We start from the raw sequence: 22,022 nt of genomic DNA on the forward strand, positions 1-22,022 counted from the left end.
ACTGGGCAACTCAAACCTGTATAATTATGTCAACTAGTGTCACCCCAATAAAATTCAATTAAAAATAAAATAAAAAGGCACTTTACATGTAAAAAAAGAAAGGAAAGAAAAGTTCCAACCCTCCAATCACTTGGTCTTTCTTTCTAGTGACTAACCCATTTTGAGGCCAGCTAGAGGCCCTACCTCAAATCACCTCATTGAAATCACCCCAGGTGTGATGGAAAAGGATTCCTTATGGATAAACAAAGCCACTCCTTTCACTTAGTAAAATAAGGGTTTTAGAAGTTCTGTGCCAGGATCCAAAGACAAAGATGAGATGTATTTTTGTATTATACCACAGATCCCTACATTTTCACATTACCCTCTGGGCAGAACAATGAGGTCTTTGGTTATTTACCAGGACACATAGTTTATCAATAAAGAAGTTTTCTTCTATAGAACCCAATAAATACCTGATGAACTACTGAGATTAGAATATCTAGTAGAAATGTGGCCTGGTTCTTATAATTTCTGAAGCTCATAGTGGAATCTGTCAGGGTGTTCTTAAGGACTATGTTGTTCTTATCTATTTCACCCATTTCTTTACACACCTCTTTCTGCCTAGGAGTTTAGTGTGTTTTGCTGGTTATATTTAAATAATTGTTAAACATTCTGTAGACAGTTGTATTTGGCCTATTTTGAAGATAACACTCAAAAAAGAATGCTTAAGATCACACACAAAATGCTTCTCCAATTGGCAAATGATCTTTATGCCTTTATCTGCTGGTTTGCACAATTTTTGAATTTTAGAAATGGTAACACTGGATATGTGCTTACATGGCCTTCATTCAGTCTTTTATATACAGTATCACTGTTCCTTGGGTAAATATCTGTGCTTACTATGATGGTCTGAGTGGTATTTATGCTTTAACAAATGGCCCATTTCTTTCTGGCTGGTGTCATCCCTTCCAGCATGACTTCAGCTGGGTTTAACAGTGGTAAATAGCTACAATTCATTTCTCGATACTAAGTGTCACTGTGTTTTTCTTTCGAATCTCTTCAATCCATTTTGCTCATTCATGTTCAATTTAATTAATGAGAACTATGTCAGTAGCAGTCCTAGCTACTGAGGTATAGGTTTGGTGTCCACATACTGATTGCAGTATTGGGCCTTAGTGACCATATTATTCTTTTTTTCCCCCCATATTATTCTTAACTGTAGGTGATTCTTAACTTGAATGTGACAACACTACTGGGTGGGTTAATTCTGTTGCTTTCTGGACCTTCACTTTAGTTTTAAAATTGATATCATGATGACCATGAATTTTTTTCTATAACAAAGCAATTTATAAAAACTTTCCTCCCCATCTATTTACCATGTGATAACATATGGTCAAGAAAGTCAAATTTGGAGCACTACAGCCCTACCTCGCCAAAGCCCTTTCTCCATTCGGCTGCTGCCTTAGTACAGGCTCTGGTCATCCTTGTAATCTTAGAACATGGTGATTTTGCCAATCTTGTAAAGAAGGCTGAAGCAGTGATTCGGGAGCCTGACTGCTCACCTGAAGAAAGCTGAGGTGTGTTTAAAAACTACAAATTCTCAAGCTGCAACTAGAAGAACTGAATCGGAATCTCAAGGGTCCTAGAACCTGAGGTACGAAACAGCTAGGAAAGCAATAACAACATTGCTGGATTCCCAGTGGGAAGAATCACTAGTCTAAAGGCTCTTGAATGCTGGAAGTGTAAATGTATGTGTGTGTAAGAGGTACGAAATAGTAACACCTTGGAATGAGAAGGGACTCTCCTAGTTTATCTCTTTTTGTGAGATAAAGGTCTTGGCAGGTTACATTACATGTCTAAGTACACACAGTTAGACAGTGAAAATTGTGAAAACCAAGGAAAAACATCCATGTGTCCTGATTCTTAATGCAGACTCATCTTCTCTAAATTAAGCTATCTTGGAATATTTTCATAGTATTATCATTTATAAGTACAATATATTTTTTTCTCCTGAGCATTAGAGCAAAAAACAGAATTTGAGAAGCAATGGGTTAACTGAACAACACAGCTTTACCAGATTAGTAGCTGACAAATAATAACCGATTGTTTGAAATGTCACTTGTGGTACCAGTTGACATGAAGTGCAGGCTGGTGTGCTGAGAGAGGTGGAGGAACAGGAGGAAACCAGCAGAACTTTGGCAGACCTGTAGGTTTGGGATCAACTCTTGACTCAACTAGGCAATCTTAGGCCTCAGTTCTGGATCTATTAAAAAAGTATATCTTCCTTTTATGGTTGTTGTTAGGTTAATAAAATAATATATGAATGATGCCTGGTACCTAGTAACAAATAATAAGTTCTCATTATTGCGTGTTTATTTAAATTCCTGCCACCGGACAGAGTATTAGAACTTACATTAGCCCTATGAGCAGGCGTTATAATTAGCCTATCTTAAAGACACAAACCTGAGACTCAGATATTCACTAACCTACCTGGAGTCACGGTAAGTAGTCAAGAGGCTGAGAGTGGAGTTCTGGCCATCATAAAAGCCCCAGGTTTTATGACTACTATACCGTCCTTCAATAAATGACAATATCATTATTGCCCTGTCCCCCCCCCCCCCATATACACACTCAGAAGTCAGTATAATTTAGTGGTCAAGCCTGTGCTTAAGGAGCCAGACTCAGGTTTTAATCCAGTTGCTTTCATTTCAATATGACAGTTCTGTGATCTTGCTTAATTTCTCTATTCCTTGGTTTCCTCATTTGTAAAATGAGGATAAGAGAAGCTAAATTATAGGGTTTTTGTGAGGATACCCAGTAAATAATTCTCCATATGTCATTTGTTTTTCATACCTTAGTCAGTCTAACATGCTGAGTAAGAGTGAATGCTGGGTCATGTCTTGACCATGTTTTAGAAAATTGTATAGAAAGTATTGCTTAGAACTCTTTTTCTGAAGCTAAGATGCTATTGCAGTAAAGGTATTTGCTGAAGGGGCAATGGAGATAAAGACTGGTAATACCTTTAAGGCTCCTCCAGCCAGAGTTGATCTTTCCTCTAGCAGGGAGTGGACCCTCTCAAGTTCTATGGCCCTGAAAACCTGTGAGGCTCCATAGGTTAAAGGGGTAGATGGGCCAGATATAACAGCTTCTTATCACCCACTTGTGGTGCGTTTGGCAAGTACTCTCACAGAGGAGAGGACTGCTCTGCAGAACGGAGCCCAGCTCATCCACAGTGGCAGCCAGTGCAGAGATGAGCCTGTGATGTGCCAGCTGGGGTACTGGGCCATTCACTGTGTACTCACCACTCAAATGAAAGGTTTTGGAGTATAAAAGCAGACTTGCTAGTGATACCAAATTACAAGTGTATATATTGTTTGTGTGTTTACACGTTCACATATTTTTAGCTTTTTGTCAGTCATTCCATTTTGAAAGCTGAATGCAAAAGTTCCACTTTAGAACATTCATGAGACTATTTCTCCTTTGTACTTACCTGTAAAAATCAAGAATTGAACCGTACTCTCCTAAAGACATTAGCTTTCCTTCTGATACTAAATCTAGGGAGTGACCTTTTAAAGACCATCTTTATACATTTTAGCTTTCTGAGGGGGGAAAAAAACTATCCTTAAAAATACAAAATATCACTTACTATATTTTAGTTTAGTAATCTAAGTTTGACAAATTACCTGCAGTCTCAGCTTTCCCAATAGAAGCAATGCATGGGTCTACTGCTAGGCCCTTATAACACTTTGTTCTTTGTTATGGAAGAAAGTATTTTAATATTGCTTTTATCTCCCTCCTGATACACATTGTACCCCTCATCCTGTGCCAAGATGAGGCTGAACCACAGCCTGGGGGCAGAGTTTCTATCTCAAGCTGGTTGTTTCCCACACTCCCCCACCTCTCCCCAAGTTGTATGCTTGATTGAGTTGTGCTTTACTTATCGGAGTTAAACTATATCTTGTTGCATGTCAACTCTGTACTAAAGTGTATCTTTGTACTTTTCTTAATAAACATTGATTTAATTCAGTACTGAATTTGTTCAGTACTATATTTATAGGACAATCATTTTACATGCTTATAAATACCTGGATGTATAGAAAAATCAGACATGTGATGACTCAAAAAATTGATAAAAACTGGCTGATTATTTCAATTGCAGAGGAATTCCTTGACTTTATTCAAATATTTCTTTAAAACTAATAATAATGACTTACATTTGCATAGTGGGGAAGGCTTGAGGATGTTTTCCTAACAGTAGCTCATTTGCTCCTCTCAATTGAACTAAGTGGGTAGTGACTATTAGCTGCATGATTTAAGGATAAGAAGAATACAAAACATCTTTAGCACATTTTAATTGTAATTACCTTTATACAAGGGGTGGAGAAAATTTTTAGCTGAGAGAGCCATGAACACCACATTTTTTTTTTTTTTTTTTTTTAATCAGTGCCACAGATTTTCCCGCTTTGTGTTCTTTATTTTTTAATTTATTTATTTTAGAGAGGAGAGAGAGAGAGAAAGAGAGAGAGAGGAGAGAGAGACGGGGGGAGGAGCTGGAAGCATCAACTCCCATATGTGCCTTGACCAGGCAAGCCCAGGGTTTCGAACCGGCGACCTCAGCATTTCCAGGTCGACGCTATGTCCACTGCGCCACCACAGGTCAGGCGAACACCACATATTTTAAAATGTAATTCCGTGAGAGCCATACAACGACCTGTGTACGTTACACATTATTCAATAAAAATCTGGTGTTGTCCCAGAGGACAGCTGTGATTGGCTCCAGCCACCCGCAACCATGAACAAGAGCGGTAGGAAATGGATGGATTGTAATACATGAAAATGTTTATATTTTTAACATTTTTTATATAAATTTTTATTAATTTTAATGGGGTGACATCAATAAATCAGGGTACATATGTTCAAAGAGAACATGTCCAGGTTATCTTGTCATTCAATTCTGTTGCATACCCATCACCCAAAGTCAGATTGTCCTCTGTCACCTTCTATTTAGGTTTCTTTGTGCCCCTCCCCCTTTCCTTTCCCCTCTCCCTCCCTCTCCTCCCCCCCCCCCCCCCCGTAACCACCACACTCTCGTCCATGTCTCTTAGTCTTGTTTTTATGTCCCACCTATGTATGGAATCATGCAGTTCTTGTTTTTTTCTGATTTATGTAATTCACTCTGTATAATGTTATCAAGATCCAACCATTTTGTTGTAAATGATCCAATGTCATCATTTCTTATGGCTGAGTAGTATTCCATAGTGTATATGTGCCACATCTTCTTTATTCAGTCATCTATTGAAGGGCCTTTTGGTTGTTTCCATATCTTGACCACTGTGAACAATGCTGCAATGAACATGGGGGTGCATGTGTCTTTACGTATCAATGTCTCTGAGTTTTGGGGGTATATACCCAGTAGAGGGATTGCTGGGTCATAAGATAGTTCTATTTTCAGTTTTTTGAGGAACCACCATACTTTCTTCCATAATGGTTGTACTGCTTTACATTTCCACCAACAGTGAATGAGGGTTCCTTTTTCTCCACAGCTTCTCCAACATTTGCTATTAGCTGTCTTGTTGATAATAGCTAATCTAACAGGTGTGAGGTGCTATCACAGTTTTGATTTGCATTTCTCTAATAACTAATGAAGATGAGCATCTTTTCATATATCTGTTGGCCATTTGTATTTCTTTCTGGGAGAAGTGTCTGTTCATGTCCTCTTCCCATTTTTTTATTGGGTTGTTTGTTTGTTTGTTGTTGAGTTTTATGAGCTCTTCGTATATTTTGGATATTAGGCCCTTATCTGAGCTGTTGTTTGAAAAATATCATTTCTCATTTAGTTGGCTGTCTGTTTATTTTGTTGTCAGTTTATCTTGCTGAGCAAAAACTTCTTAGTCTGATGTAGTCCCATTCATTTATCTTTGCCTTCACTTCTCTTGCCTTTGGAGTCAAATTCATAAAATGCTCTTTAAAACCAAGGTCCATGAGTTAGTACCTATGTCTTCTTCTATGTACTTTATTGTTCCAGGTCTTATATTTAGGTCTTTGATCCATTTTGAATTAATTTTAGTACAAGGGGACAAACTGTAGTCGAGTTTCATTCTATTGCATGTGGCTTTCCAGTTTTTCCAGCACCATTTGTTGAAAAGGCTTTCTTTTCTCCATTGTGTGTTGTTGGCCCCTTTATCGAAAAATACTTGACCATATATATGTGGTTTTATTTCTGGACTTTCTATTCTGTTCCATTGGTCTGAGTGTCTATTTTTCTGTCAATATCATGCTGTTTTGATTGTTGTGGCTCTATAATATAGTTTGAAGTCAGGTATTCTAATACCTCCAGCTTCATTCTTTTTCCTTAGGATTGCTTTGGCTATTTGGGGTTTTTTTATAGTTCCATATAAATCTGATGATTTTTGTTCCATTTCCTTAAAAAATGTCATTGGAATTTTGATGGGAATTGCATTAAATTTGTATATTGCTTTGGGTAATATGGCCATTTTGATTATATTTATTCTTCCTATCCAAGAACAAGGAATATTTTTCCATCTCATGGTATCTTTTTCGATTTCCCTTAACAATGCTTTGTAGTTTTTGTTATATAGGTCCTTTACATTCTTTGTTATGTTTATTCCTAGGTATTTTATTTTTTTTATTGCAATCATGAAGGGGATTATTTTTTTGAGTTCGGTTTTTAATGTTTTATTGTTGGCATATAGAAAGGCTATAGACTTTTGTATATTAATTTTGTATCCTGTGACCTTACTGTATTGGTTTATTGTTTCTAGTAATCTTTTTGTGGAGTCTTTGGAGTTTTCAATGTATAGGATCATATCATCTGCAAAAAGTGATACCTTTACTTCTTCTTTTTTGATACGGATACTTTTATTTCTTTATCTTGTCTGATTGCTCGGGCTAGAACTTCTAGCACCATGTTAAATAAGAGTGGAGAGAGTGGACAACCCTGTCTTGTTCCTGATTTAAGGGGGAACGTCCTCAGTTTTATGCCATTTAATATGATGTTAGCTGATGATTTATCATATATGGCCTTTATCATGTTGAGATATTTTCCTTCTACACCCATTTTGTTGAGTGTCTTAAACATAAAGTTGTGTTGTATTTTATCGAATGCCTTTTCTGCATCTATTGATAAGATCATGTGGTTTTTGTTCTTTGTTTTGTTAATATGGTGTATTACGTTAACCGTTTTATGTATGTTGAACCATCTTGAGATTCTGGGATGAATCCAACTTGATCATGATGTATTATTTTTTTAATATGTTGTTGTATTCTATTTACTAGTATTTTGTTTAGTATTTTAGCATCTGTATTCATTAGAGATATTGGTCTGTAGTTTTCTTTTTTTTGTGCCATCCTTGCCGGGTTTTGGTATGAGGGTTATGTTGGCCTCATAAAATGTGTTTGGAAGTACTGCTTCTTTTCAATTTTTTGGAAGACTTTGAGTAGAATAGGAACAAAGTCTTCTTTGAATGTTTGATAGAATTCAGTAGTATAACTGTCGGGGCCTGGACTTTTATTTTTGGGAAGGTTTTAAATAGTTTTTTCTATTTCCTCCTGCTAATTGGTCTGTTTAGGCTTTCTGCTTCTTCATGACTCAGTCTAGGAAGGTTGTATTGTTCTAGGAATTTACCCATTTCTTCTAGATTGTTGAATTTGGTGGCATATAGTTTTTAGTAGTATTCTACAATAATTCTTTGTATGTTTATGATGTCTGTGGTGATTTCTCCTCTTTCATTTTGGATTTTGTTTATATGAGTCCTTTCTCTTTTTTCTGTGGTAAGTCTTGCTAAGGGTTTGTCAATTTTGTTGATTTTTTCAAAGAACCAGTTCCTTGTTTTATTAATTTTTTCTATAGTTTTACTGTTTTCTATTTCATTTATTTCTGCACTGATTTTTATTATCTCCTTTCTTCAGCTGGTTTTGGGTTGTCTTTGTTCTTTTTTTTCTAGTTCCTTAAGATGTGAAGTTAAGTGTTTACTTGGTCTCTCTCTTGTTTGTTTATATAGGCCTGAAGTGATATTAACTTTCCTCTTATTACTGCTTTTGCTGCATCCCAGAGATTCTGATATATCATATTCATTTTCATTTGTCTTTATATATCTTTTGATCTCTGCGCTTATTTCTTCTTTAATCCATTCATTTTTTTAAAAGTATGTTGTTTAGTTTCTACATTTTTGTGGCGTTTTTTCCCTCTTTTTTGCAGTTGAATTCTAGTTTCAAGCCTTTATGATCAGAAAATATGCTTGGTACAATTTCGATTTTTCTGAATTTGCTGATGTTATTTTTGTGGCCCAACATATGGTCAATTCTTGAGACTGTTCCATGTATACTAGAGAAAAATGTATACTCTGTCGCTTTGGGATGAAATGTCCTGTAGATGTCTATCATATCCAGGTGCTCTAGTGTTTTGTTTAAGGCCAATATATCTTTATTGATTTTCTGTTTAGATGAATGATCTAGAGGGGTCAGCGGTGTATCGAGGTCTCTAAGTATGATTGTATTTTTGTCAGGTTTTGTTTTTAGGTCAATAAGTAGCTGTCTTATATATTTTGGTGCTCCTTGGTTTGATGCGTATATATTAAGAATTGTTATGTCTTCTTGATTCAGTGTCCCCTTAATCATTATGAAATGACCATTTTTGTCTCTGATTACTTTTGCTGTCTTGTAGTCAGCATTATTAGATATGAGTATTGCTATACCTGCTTTTCTTTGAATGTTATTTGCTTGGAGTATTGTTTTTCAGCCTTACACTTTGATTTTGTTTTTATCCTTATTGCTTAGATGTGTTTCTTGTAGGCAGCATACAGTTGGATTTTCTTTTTTAATCCATTCTGCTACTTTGTGTCTTTTTATTGGTGAGTTTAATCCATTTACATTTAGTGTAATTATTGACACTTGTGAGTTCCCTATTGCCATTGTATATATTGCTTTCTGTTAGTTTTGTATCTTGTTTGATTCTTCTCTTTTGTTTTTGTTTGGTTGTATTCCATACTTTTTTCCTCTGTTGCTACCTTTGTTAAGTCATGTGCTTCTGTGGTGGTTTTTTAAATGGTGGTTACCATTAAGTAATGAAAAGGGTACCTACCATGTTCATTGTAGTACACTATCTTAGGAGTGCTTCTGCACTCCATCATCCTTTGCTACTATTAATCTCTGTCTTCCCCCCCTTTTTTTGTTTTTGTTGTCACAGTTTAAATTTGGTTTTATTGTTTTCTTGATGGAGCTTTTACTTGTGGTTTTGTTTTGTTTTGTTCTTTGTATCTGGTTGTAAAACCCCCTTTAGTATTTCCTGGAGTGGGGTTTTCTGATGATAAATTCCCTCATCTTTTCTGTATCTTTGAATGTTTTTATTTCTCCTATGTATTTGAAGGATAGCTTTGATGTGTATAGTATTCTTGGCTGAAAGTTCCTCTCTTTCAGGACTTTAAATATTGGGGTCCATGCTCTTCTAGCTTGTAGAGTTTCTGCTGAGAAATCCGATGATAATCTAATAGGCCTTCCTTTATATGTTGTATTCTTCTTTTCCTTGGCTGCCTCGAGTATATTTTCTTTGTTGTTGGTTTGTGCCAATTTCAGTATGATGTGCCTTGGAGTAGGTATGTTGGGGTTAAGAAAACTCGGTGTTCTGTTTGCTTCTTGAATTTGAGGCTTTAGTTCTTTCCACAGGAATTTCTCATCTATTCTTTGTTTGAATATGTTCTCCATTCCATTTTCTCTCTTTTCTCCCTCTGATATACCTATTATTCTTATGTTAGTCTTTTTGATGGAGTCAGACAGTTCCTGTAGGGATTTCTTATTTTTTAAAATTTTTGAGTCTCTTCTTCTGTCTGTTTTGCCTCAAATTGCTTGTCTTCTATGTCACAAATCCTACTTTCTATCTGGCCTGTTCTATTAGCTAAGCTTGTTACCTCATTTTTCAGTTCATAAATTGAGTTTTTCATTTCTGATTTGTTTGTATAGTTTCAATTTTCTTGGTAATATATTCTTTGTGTTTGTTGAGTTTTTTTCTGAGCTCCCTACATTGCCTTTCTGTGTTTTCTTGTATATCTCTGAGTATGTTTAGGATTTCTATTTTAAATTTTCTGTCATTTAGCTCCAAAGTTTCCAATATATTAAATTTTTTCTCCATAGATTTTTCCTCATCTATCTGTGCTACATCTCTGTCTTTTATATCCATGGTATTCGATTTCCTTTTCCATAATGGCATTTGAGGGTGGTTTTGTTGATAGCACTAATGAGAATTAATAAAGAATAAAAAGAAGAAAATATGGAAAGAAAAAAAAGAAAATTTATTATTTCTCTCTTTTTTTTTCTCCTTTCCACTTGTATGTGATGGTCGATTAAGAGATATAATGAGAAGGATAAGAGGGAAACAGGAAAAAGGAAAAAAAATTACTAATTGTAAGCCCTGGCTGGTTGGCTCAGTGGTAGAGCGTCAGCCTGGTGTGCAGGGGTCCCGGGTTCAATTCCCGGCCAGGGCACACAGGAGAAGCACCCATCTGCTTCTCCACCCCTCCCCCTCTCCTTCCTCTCTGTCTCTCTCTTCCCAGCGAGGCTCCATTGGAGCAGAGATGGCCCGGGTGCTGGGGATGGCTCCTTGGCCTCTGCCCCAGGCGCTAGAGTGGCTCTGGTCACAACAGAGCGACGCCCCGGAAAGGCAGAGCATCGCCCCCTGGTGGACAGAGCGTCGCCCCTGGTGGGCGTGCCGGGTGGATCCCGGTCGGGCACATGCGGGAGTCTGTCTGACTGTCTCTCCCATTTCCAGCTTCGGAAAAATCCAAAAAAAAAAAAAATTACTATTGTATTAAGTGGAGCAAAAACTAGGTAAATGAAGAGCTGGGGTTGGGGGGAATGCTAATGAGTTAAAAAGCGAAGTCAAAAGCACCCAAAATGCCACAAAGAAAAAAAATTTGAGTCCCAAATAAAGTACTTTGTTCATAATTGAGGATTGAATGAGAGGAAAAGTAAAGGAGAAAAGAAGAAACTAATAGAGAGGAAGAAAAAAGAAAAAGGGAAAAAGGAAAAGAAGAAAAAAGTAAAAGAAACAAAAAGAGAGAGAGAAAGAATCAAGGGTTTTGGAGTGTCACCTCCATAGAGAGAAAGGAAGAAGAAAAGAAAGAAAATGGGAGGCCCTGGGTGGTTGGCTCAGCGGTAGAGCGTCGGCCTGGCGTGCGGGGAACCCGGGTTCGAATCCCGGCCAGGGCACATAGGAGAAGCGCCCATTTGCTTCTCTACCCCCGCCCCCCCTCCTTCCTCTCTGTCTCTCTCTTCCCCTCCCACAGCCAAGGCTCCATTGGAGCAAAGACGGCCTGGGCGCTGGGGATGGCTCCTTGGCCTCTGCCCCAGGCACTAGAGTGGCTCTGGTCACTGCTGAGCGACACCCTGGAGGGGCAGAGCATCGCCCCCTGGTGGGCAGAGCGTCGCCCCTGGTGGGCGTGCCTTGTGGATCCCGGTCGGGAACATGCGGGAGTCTGTCTGACTGTCTCTTCCCGTTTCCAGCTTCAGAAAAAATACAAAAAAAAAGAAAAAAAAGAAAAAAAAGAAAATGGGAGATGTAACACTTATGGTAATGTAGTTCAAGAAGGGGAAAGAATAAGACAAGCAGAGGATAAACAAACCAAGGTGGAAGAGAAAAAATAAAAATAAAGACAAGAAGATGAAAAAAAATGGAAAAAGTCATAAAGTCTGTGGATTTTTCTTGATTTTGAGATGTCATCTTCTTGGTTTTTCTTTTCTCTCCCTCTTCCTGGTCAGTGACTCTGTATGCTGTTAGGTAGAGATTTGCAAGTTGATAAGTCTCTATGGTGATGTCATATATTAGGCTTCAGTCTCGTTGGTAGTCCGAGGCTTGTTAGCATTTGCAGGCTCTGACAATGAGAGAGTCCGTTTTCCCATAGCCTCTCTCCTAGTCTCTCCTTCCTGAATTAGCAGTCTGATGATCCAGCTATGAGGTTGCCACTGCCTCTGCCTGGAGAGTAAGAGGCTCAAAGACCTGGCGAATCCCCACTCTGCGCAGGGTTCTGGGTAAGGCTCTCTCAGTCAGAGCTGCCAGCATAATCAGGCGGGGCTGGGAGCCAATTGCTCTCAAGGTGCCTTTCTGTGATCCTCCAGGCATTTCCAGTATGCCTCAGCACTCTGTGGGACCACTGTCCCCAGGCTTTTTGCACTTTGTAACCTGTTTTGGCTGGGAAGAAGATGCTCTAGTCCAGGGGTCTCAAACTCAACTCAGCATGTGGGCCGTCGAGCAAGATCACAGCCATTCGGTGGGCCGCACTAGGTCTACAAAAGGCAGCTGTTACGCAACACTTTTCAGTGTCACAAAACGACCAGAAACTGTAGTTCACATCACAACTGCTGTTAACTAAGCTAATATCTAGCTAGGATGCTAGAGAAATGAAAAATACAAGTAGGCCCCTAGGCTTACTTAATTTTATCCAAAATATTTTGAACTTCGTGGATTAGTCTGCGGGCTGCACAAAATTGTTCGGCGGGCCGCATGCGGCCTGCGGGCCACGAGTTTGAGACCCCTGCTCTAGTCACTGCTGGCAGAACAGGAGGTCTTAAAAGCTGACAAGTCTCTCTTTTTAATGTATAGCCCTGAGTATTGAAGCTCTGCCAATCAGAAGTTGCCCCCACCTCTACATGCATAGCAAGAGGCACTCAAACATATCACACCTCTTGTCTTAGATCGCTGAACTGAGAGAGATCTTGTCAGATCCGCGTAGGTCAGTTGGGAGGTGAGCAGACTGTGGGTTAAGCTAATTTCAGCAATTGGATCCGCAGATCTGCTCCAGAGACAGACTGCAAGCTGCTGTGTGCCCCTCCCCTAGCGCTTCTGTACTTTTTCTTCCTGGGGCTGTTGGCCTGAATCGCTGGGTGAGGCGCTCCACCTGCCTGGAGAAGTTCTGGTGTAGGGAAGTTTGCTTTCCTGCATTCCCCCTATGCTGCTGTTCAGGGTGCAGGGACCACACCACGACTCTGATCACAGCCCACGCAGAGGCCTCTGACCCTGCCCCTCTGTCCGGGAACATGGGTGCCCACTCCCAGGGCGCTAGGAGGAACCTCTCGCACACTATCCGCACTCGCTGACCAGGATATCGGGGTTAATGGCGGCTTCTGCTCACCTCTCTTTGCCGGGGTCAGGTGCAGGCATTAGCTCACGTTGGCTGAGTTGCTGCAGGCACACTCTTTCCTTGGCTTGGACGTCTGTGCTGCAGCCTGGCTCCCTCCACACCCTCAGCCTTCACAGTATCTCAGTTCCAAGTGAAAGCAGCCCTTGCTCAGGTTAGTGAGGAAGGCAGAATGTTCCTTTCTCCGTCTTATTTCCTACAGGGTTGATTATATATTTAGTCAATTTTTCGCTCTATCTTACCTTCGTTTTCAGTGTATGGGACTTCCAGATGCTCCAAGGATAGATTTTTCTGTCTCTGGTTGAAGAACTTGTTGAAATTTTGGGGAGATTTATCGGTAGTGCTCCTCACGGCACCATTTCTCTGACATCACCCCACATTATTATTATTTTTATTAAAGATTTGTCTGCAAGCCAGATGCAGCCATCAAAAGAGCCACATCTGGCTCATGAGCCATAGGTTCCCGACTCCTGCTTTATACAAATCAACTCATGATTACGGAAGGATTCATAATCCATTGTTAAAGGTATGCCTACCTATCTTTACTCATATATATATATATGGTTAGTTAGTGTCCTGGTTATCTCTTGTTGTGTAACAAATTACCCCAGAATCTAGTTGCTTAAAAGATCATTGTATTATATCTCACTGTTTAGTTTTGGTTTATAGTTTGAATGGGGTTTAGTTGGTGACTCTTTTTTTTTTTTTGTATTTTTCTGAAGTTGGAAACTGGGAGGCAGTCAGACAGACTCCCGTGTGCACCCGACCGGGATCCACCCGGCATGCCCACCAGGGGGCAATGCTCTGCCCATCTAGGGTGCCACTCTGTTGCAACCAGAGCCATTCTAGCATCTGAGACAGAGGCCATAGAGCCATCCTCAGCACCTGGGCCAACTTTGCTCCAATGGAGCCTTGGCTGCAGGAGGGGAAGAGAGAGACAGAGAGGAAGGAGAGGGGGAGGGGTGGAGAAGTGGATGAGCGCCTCTCCTGTGTGCTCTGGCCAGGAATTGAACCTGGGACTCCTGCACACCAGGCTGATGCTCTACCACTGAGCCAACTGGCCAGGGCTAGTTGGTGATTCTTTTCTTCCATGTGGAGTCAACTGTGATTACTTGGGATATTCAGGTGGTAGATGATTTGGTCTGGAGGGTCTAAGATGGTTTTTATTCACAAATTTAGTGCCTGAACTGAAAGACTGGTACTTGGCTGGGACTTTCAATTAGAGCACTTACACATAGTCTCTCCAATATGGTATCAGGGTACTTGGGGACTTGGAGCTTCCAAAAACATCATTCTAAGAGAACACAAGTGGAGGCTTTTCAGTATTTTAAAGTCATGAATGGTTCCAATAACTGGCGTAGCATCATTCCTGCCATATTTTGTTGATCACAAAAAGTCATGGAGTCCATCTATATTCCAGGGGAGGGGATATACACCCTAGTTCTCAATAAAAAAGATAGTAGGGAATTTGTGGCAATATTTAAACTGCCAAAGTCCATTCTTTGGCTGATTATTCACATTCCTTCCCTAAGCAAAAGTACATTCACAGTCTCCAAAGAACCCCTAAATTCTCATCTATGACAGCATCAGGACTCAGGCTCAAGAACCAAGATCTTAGAATCTGAATCAGTATAGGTGAGATTCTTTAAGAGTATGAGTCCTCTCAACCTGAAAACATGTGAACTAATGAAACAGATTTTTTTTTTTTTGCTTTCTGTCCCCAACATACACTGTTAAGACCAGTGAGACAAATGCAATGAACATCCTCATTCAATAAATGGAGAGAACAGAAAATTCAGAGCAGGCCCTAGTCTACTTCTGAAATCTTACTGGCCATTGATTGATATTCTTTGATTAGGTTTCAATCCTGCTTCATAGGAATTGTACATGCATAAATACACTGATATTAATAATTATTTATTAGTTTATTTTCATCTCACTTTATCTATATTATATTATATATACTTATAATGATTTAAAACAAACAAACAAACAAAAGAAAACACCACTTTTAGCATTTCTTCCAGAAATCAAAATTCAGCACAATCATTAGGTCTATTTTCTATTGGTTACATTACCACAGGTGAGGATATTGCCAAAATTTCTGTCACTTCATAACCAGAGTTCTTTTTTCTCCAGACTCCAATAGCAATTACTGTAGTATCTTCTGCGTACTCACCATACTCACCATCAGTCTTCTTCAGGTGCTTCCAGCTTTCTCTAACCAGTGTTCTCAGGGCCTTTTAGCTTTTGCCCTGTCTGGTTCCAAAGCCAGTGGTCCAGGTGTTCAGGCTTTGTAATGGGAGCATCCACTTCCGGGTATCAAATTCTGTTCCTGATAACCAATGCTGCATAATAAATAACCCCTAAACTTAATAGCTAAAATAAAAGCTATTTTATTATATTAGGATTTTATTACTCAGGAATTCAGGCATGGCTCAGCTCAGGGGTATTCTGCTCCATGCTGAGCTGAGTGAGTGAGCTACTCAGTGTCCTCCGCTGGTGAATGGGCTCATCTGGAGGGTTCCGGTGGCTTTGCTCACATGATTACCATCATGGCAGTTTGGCCTGGAATGTGGGGCTCAGCTGGGACTGTTGAGTGTCTATACATGGCCTCTCTAGCATGGTTGACTTTAGGGTAGTAGACCTTTTTGTATGGTGACCCAGGTTTACCAGAAGAAGCATTTCAAGAGGTAGGGATGTAAATTGCCAGTTTCTTAAACTCCAGGCTTGGAATCTGGCCTAGCTTCATTTTTGCTAATTTAATTTGGCCAAACAATCACAGGGGCAGCCAAATTCAAGAACATGGGATGGAGACCCCCATCTTTCCAAAGAAGAATGTCAACAAATTTTAGTAGGACATAAAAAAATGTTAGTTTTTCATTTTGTATTATTTATTAATACTTGTAGGACTGTCTGACTCAATGAACTAACTCAATATTAGCAATTAGATGTTCAAGCTTTTGTTTCCAGTTCTCCCATTTCTTGGGTGTGTTTGAGCTGGCATAAGTAATCTTTAGGTTTTAGTTGCCATCCTAGACAAAATGGAGATATTGATAACCATCAGCACCCACTAGCTCAAGTTGATGTGTACCTGTTTAAAAAAAAATATTCAAAAAAGTATGCTTTAAAGTGCTCTAGGAAGTAGAATAATAAATTATTATAATTAATTGCACCATTAAAAATTCACCACATTTTTCTAATGAGAGAAAAAATTGGGTCTCTGTATTGTATAGAATTAACAGGGCTACATAGAAACTCTGGTACACACGACAAGCACTCAAACTTTGAATGCATAATTTCATGCCATGGTGTATGTTTCTTCTGTCTTTCCTGTGTGCCAGGCAGTGTGCATTTTCTCACTGAATCTTTATAATACCTCTTTGAGGTAAGTGCTGTTATTAACATCTTAATCATATTTTCTGAAACATTTTTGTTCTTAAGTTTAAATTCTACCACATCTTTTGCATATTTATGCATAATACATCTTGAAAGAATCTAATGAAAACTTTAGTAGAGTCTGTAGGGGTTTTGTTTAAATTCTACAGAAATCTTCCCTTTTTATTTTATACAAATATTCTTGCAAGATGAGATAAAAACAGATTTATGAAGATATCAAAATGATATAACTAAGGGGAGAGAAAAAATATAAGAGGCAGAAGAATTAGCAGAAGCTAGTTTTACTTACAGAGCCAGAAGGAAGATGAAGAGGTTGGTATTATGGAGGGGGTGGGCTGGACACCAGGGCTCCTGGCCTTATTATGCCATTAACTAAGAAGTTAGGTGTGCAACCTTGAAAAGTTTTTTCTCTCCTCCAGACAAAGTTTCCTTTTGAGTCAAATGAGAGAGCAGAACAAGATGAATTCTTACTTTATTTATTTATTTTAAGGGAGAAGAGGAGAGATAGTGAAACAGATTCCAGCATGTACCCTGACTGGGATCCACCCAGCAACCCCACCACAGTCTGATGCTCAACTATAGAGCTATTTTTAGTGTCTAAGGCTGATGCACTTGGACCAACTGAGTCATTCTCAGTGCTTGCAGTAATGCTCAAAAAAATTGAGCCTCTGGCTGCAGGAGGGGAAGAGGGAAAGAAGGGGGAGTGGGAGGGAAAGAGAAGCAGATGGTCACTTCTATGTGCCCTGACTGGGAGTTGAACCTGGGATGTTCATACCTTGGACTGACACTGATGAGTTCTAAATCCATCTAAGGTTTAATATTCTCATATCTCTAAAGAGAAGGGGATAAAACACAAAATACACATAAACATACCCACCTGTCAAGGAAGTGAGGGTGCAGACTGGAAGGTAGGTTTAGAAAATGAAGAAAAATAAATGGACCTAGAAAATCATAAGTTCTAGAAGGATCACAGAGAAACAAACTACAGACATGGAGAAAAGTCAAAATCAAAAAAAGAAATACTGAGCCTAGCCATCATGAAAGCAATTTGCAAATAAAAAGTTTTATTTATTCTTTCAACAAATGTTTGTTGTGCCTCCTATATACTAGGCTTTATTAGATATTTGGGGTGGAGTGATTAAATAAAGTTCCCTGTCTATATGGAGCTTACCTTCTAGGTTGGGGATGCAGGCAGCAAAATATATGGTCTGTTAGATGATCATAAGTGCTCAGTAGAAGAATAAAGTGGGGAAGGAGGGTGAAAATACTGGGTGGGGTTTGCAACATCAGATAGGGTGACTCAGGGAAACCTCACTGAGTAGAGCTCTGAAGGAAGTCAACAAAAAGAGCTGTGGTGACTTTGTTTTCTATTTTATGGAGAAAATGAAAGCACTTATAAGAGAATTCCAGGCAGAGGGTACAGTAAGCACAGAAGTGCCGAGATCACAGCATGCTTGATGTGTTTGAAGAATAACACGGAAGCCAGTATAGCTGAAGTGGAGTAAATAAAGATAGGGTAGTCAGAGAGGAGATAAGAGGAAAGACACTGGGAAGATGTTGAGTAGGGAGTGTCATCTGACATGTTTTAATAAAATTTCTTTATTGCTATGTAGAGAGTAGACTAAAAAAAGGTCAAAGACAGAAAAAGGAAGAACAATTCAGAGGCTACTGCAGTAATCCAGGTAAATGACGATGGTAGTTCAGTCTAGAAGGGTAGCAGTAGAAGCTGCCAGAGTGATGGGATTCTGGTTATATTTTGAAGGGAGAATGGATAGGTTTTGCTGGAGGGTTAGAATGGGGTGTATGAAAAAAGATTAGTCAAGAAAATTTCAACAGGTTTTGACTTGAACTAAGAATTTCGCCCCATTGCTGAGATGGGAATGACAGTGGGAGGAGAAATTTTGATGGTGGTGATGGAGCTATTCGGAATTCAGCTTTAGATATGTTCACTGTTAGGTGCCTATCAGGTATCTAATTCATGCGTTTGTCACGTGTCATGGATACATGATTGTGGATTTCAGGGGAAAGAGGCAGGCTGCAGTATACATGCATCAGAACCATAGATTGGACCAGCTTCCCAATAGAGCAAGCATAGACATAAAAGAGACACGGTCCCAGGACTGAGCCTGGGAGTCCCATGCAGAGATGGGGAGAAACACCAAGGGTAGACAAAGAGGAGTTCCCAGGGAAATAGAAATAAAACCAAATAGACAGAGTCTTGAAAGCTCAATGAGAAAAAAAAGTAGGAGACAGTGATTGTGTCCTACACTAATGATTGGTTGAGTGAGAAGAGGACTGAGAACTGACCTCTGGCTTAGAAAAGTAGAGGTCTTTAGGACCTTTTAAGAGTTTTTCCACAAGGGATATCTAAGAAAGAGAAGTAGCTACAGGAAATTGTAGTAAAGAGAGCTTTATAAAAATATACGAGAAAACAAATTTGAATGTTGAAGAGAGTGATCAAATAGAGAGAAAAGAGACCATGGCTGGAGCAATGTCTTTTAGTAAGTGTCTGCTGGGAGCCAGTGGCAAACGGAGGTGGGGGGGGGGGGACTTGTTAGGAGAATGGCCAGGGGAGAAGGTCGAGTAAATGGGCACAGATGCAGGTAGGAGTGGGGTGGTGGCGGCAGCTGCTGAGTAAAGTTCCTTGAGTGCTGCCGTCTTCTCAGTGAACTAGGAAGCAAGATCATCAGCCCACAGTGAGGATGACAAAGTTGTTTAGGGGTTTGAAGATAGAGGAGTAGGTGTGAAACAGTTGTCTGGGAGAGTAGAAGAGTTATTGAACTAGAGAAATACAGTGTAATTGCTGGAGGATATTAAAGAGACCTCTGAGGTGAACCATTTGATTTTCTGAAGTCAGGTATTGCTGGTCTTTTTCAAATTGCTGTTCTTACGGTAAGATATCCTTGGAGCTCCAACTGTGAGGAGACAAGAGAAAGCATAGATGTGGATAAATGTCTTAAGACACAGATGATGGAACATAACCACTTCTTCTAAAACTCCACCAATATTTCCTGTGATTTCTTTTCCTAACTTCCTCAGGCCTCTCCCTCATGATCCCCTTCCTTATTATGTGCTGAGACACAGCTAGACTGGGCACCTGTAGGATTCAGGAAGGAGAACCACTTCCTGTACCTGATGGGCTTGTTTTCCTTTGTATTGGTAAGCTCTTTCTGTTATTCGTTGGTAACAAACAATCCCCAGGTCTCAGAGGCCTAGAAAGATCAGAATTTGTTTCTCTTTCTTGTTATATGTTGGCTGTAGACCAGATGTCATTCTGTTCCACATATCTTCATTCTGGATTTAAAGTTGAAGGAGTCCACATTCAGGTCATGTTTTTTTTTCGGGTAGAGGGGAAAGAGCAATGGTAGAATGCCATGATGGCTTTTAAAGCTTCTGCATGGAAGTGGTAATTGTCACTTTTGCTCATTGGTCAAAAGCAAGTCATATGGCCAAGATTTATGTCAATAGGATGGGAAGTATAAACTTCTTTTAGGGAGGAGCAAATAGTTGGAAACAATTATATAATTAGCCACAACTTTTTCCATGTGTGGCAAGAGAAATCCTTTTCAAGCAACACAATGGGTCAAATTACTTCTTCCCAAACACAATTGACATTCAGCCCCCAGGAGTAACCTCAGGGTGATTAGACACTCGGTATGAATTTTTGGATGCAATTTTATGTCTGACCCTGTAGGTTAGATTATTTAGCTTTGGAATTTAGAAAATATCTTACCTTCAGAGAGGCAGGTCAGGTATTTCATCATATACAGTACCTGACCTTTATATTATAGGTATTTATATGTGTTATATTAAAATATCAAAAGCAACTATGCTAAGTTTTACAAAATACGTTTTACAAGCTTGAAGAGAGAACACTATCCAGACCTGTTTTTTTTTTTTTTTTTAAGATTTTATTTGATTTTATAGAGAGAAGAGCAGTGGGGAGTGAGAAGTATCAACTCATACTTGCTTTACTTTAGTTGTTCATTGATTGTTCATCAGATGTGCCTTGGCGGGGAAAGCCTGAGGTTTTGAACCAGCAACTCAGCATTCCAGGTTGACTGTCTATCTACTGTGTCACTATAGGCCAGACAAGACCTGTTAATTTTGAGACCTTTTTAAATTCCATGATCAATTTTATAATAACATAAATGTAAAATGAGAAAAAAGTTCTTCCTGCAACTTTGTAAAAAATAAAAACCCTCCAGATAAGGCAGAGAATTCCATATGCATTCCTTGTCCAGAAGGAAGAATTTTATAGCTTAATAAAGAGCTGGGATATTTCTTCAAGACACTGTATAACCAAGGCTCAAAACTTCCCTGTTAAGTATGGTGCCCTGCACGAAGTGGTGGGTTGTTCTGAGTGATTGCTTGGCCATGGCCTCACAGAGATGAGAAACTTGAGACCAGACATGAGGGTATGAGGGCTGACATGAATGCCTGGTATATTGGTTTAAACATTTCCATGTTTCTCTGTTAACACAAAAGGACCAAGGTCTGCTGCAGTTTGTTCTTTAGTTTCACTTTAGTGAGTCTTTGTTTATGAATTTGAGATTCTGACAGCTGACAAAGGACATTCCAAGAACTTAGCCAGAGCCCAAATTGTGCACTGCTGTGGGAATTTCTCTTCCTAGAGTTGTCCAATGGCCCCACTCTGGAGAAAACACTCAGGTAACGCATTCCCAGTAGTAACACCGTTCCCATCAACTCACCACACTGGTGCCCTCATTACAGTGTTTTTCTTCCTTTAAGTTTTAGTTATTTTTTTCCTAGTCCATCTCAACCTCCCATCACAGTGAATTTAGTGTCCATGCAGGGGCCTGGGTAGCTGTCCCCTGAGACTATCTTAGGTTTATTTTTAGTGCAGGCTGTTTAGAAAAATTACTTTCCCTCCCTGTCTGTATCAGGACTGTCTTAACTCTGACTTAGAATTCTAGACTTTTCACGTTGAACTGAGAGTGAGCAGGTAACCCATGCCTTCATCTTAAAGATGAGCAATCCTATTAAAATGAGGATAAAAGATTTGCCAACAGTTACTCAGACATCCAATTGAAAGAGTGTTTTTCTTTGGTCTGTTGGTCTCAGATCTGTAAAATATTTAACTGCATAGTATTGCAAGTTAGTCTGACTAAATTGGACAGATTGCAGGTAAAAAAAAAAAACCCTCCCTAAATCCCAATTGATCCCCTGAGCCATCCATACACCTTAAAAGTGTTATTATTACTATCAAGCCACATGCTCAAAAATTATTTCCCTTGGGAACACATACCTAACCCAGACAAAAAGATTACTTTTTTTTTTTTTACTCACTCTATACCTTTTGTTCTAGGTTTTTTGCTTCTTTCTTCCCATCTTATGTCTCATTCAAAATGATGTGAAAATGCTATGATCTCCATAGTCCTCTGTCTACTGTTAGGTTGAATCATGTAAAGTTGCCAATATTTAGCAGTTTTGGCCTATAATGGCGGTGATTTCATATGGTTCAGTCTAGCCCAATTA

Source organism: Saccopteryx leptura, chromosome 3 (assembly GCF_036850995.1).
Source record: "Saccopteryx leptura isolate mSacLep1 chromosome 3, mSacLep1_pri_phased_curated, whole genome shotgun sequence".
Lineage (NCBI taxonomy): Eukaryota > Metazoa > Chordata > Mammalia > Chiroptera > Emballonuridae > Saccopteryx > Saccopteryx leptura.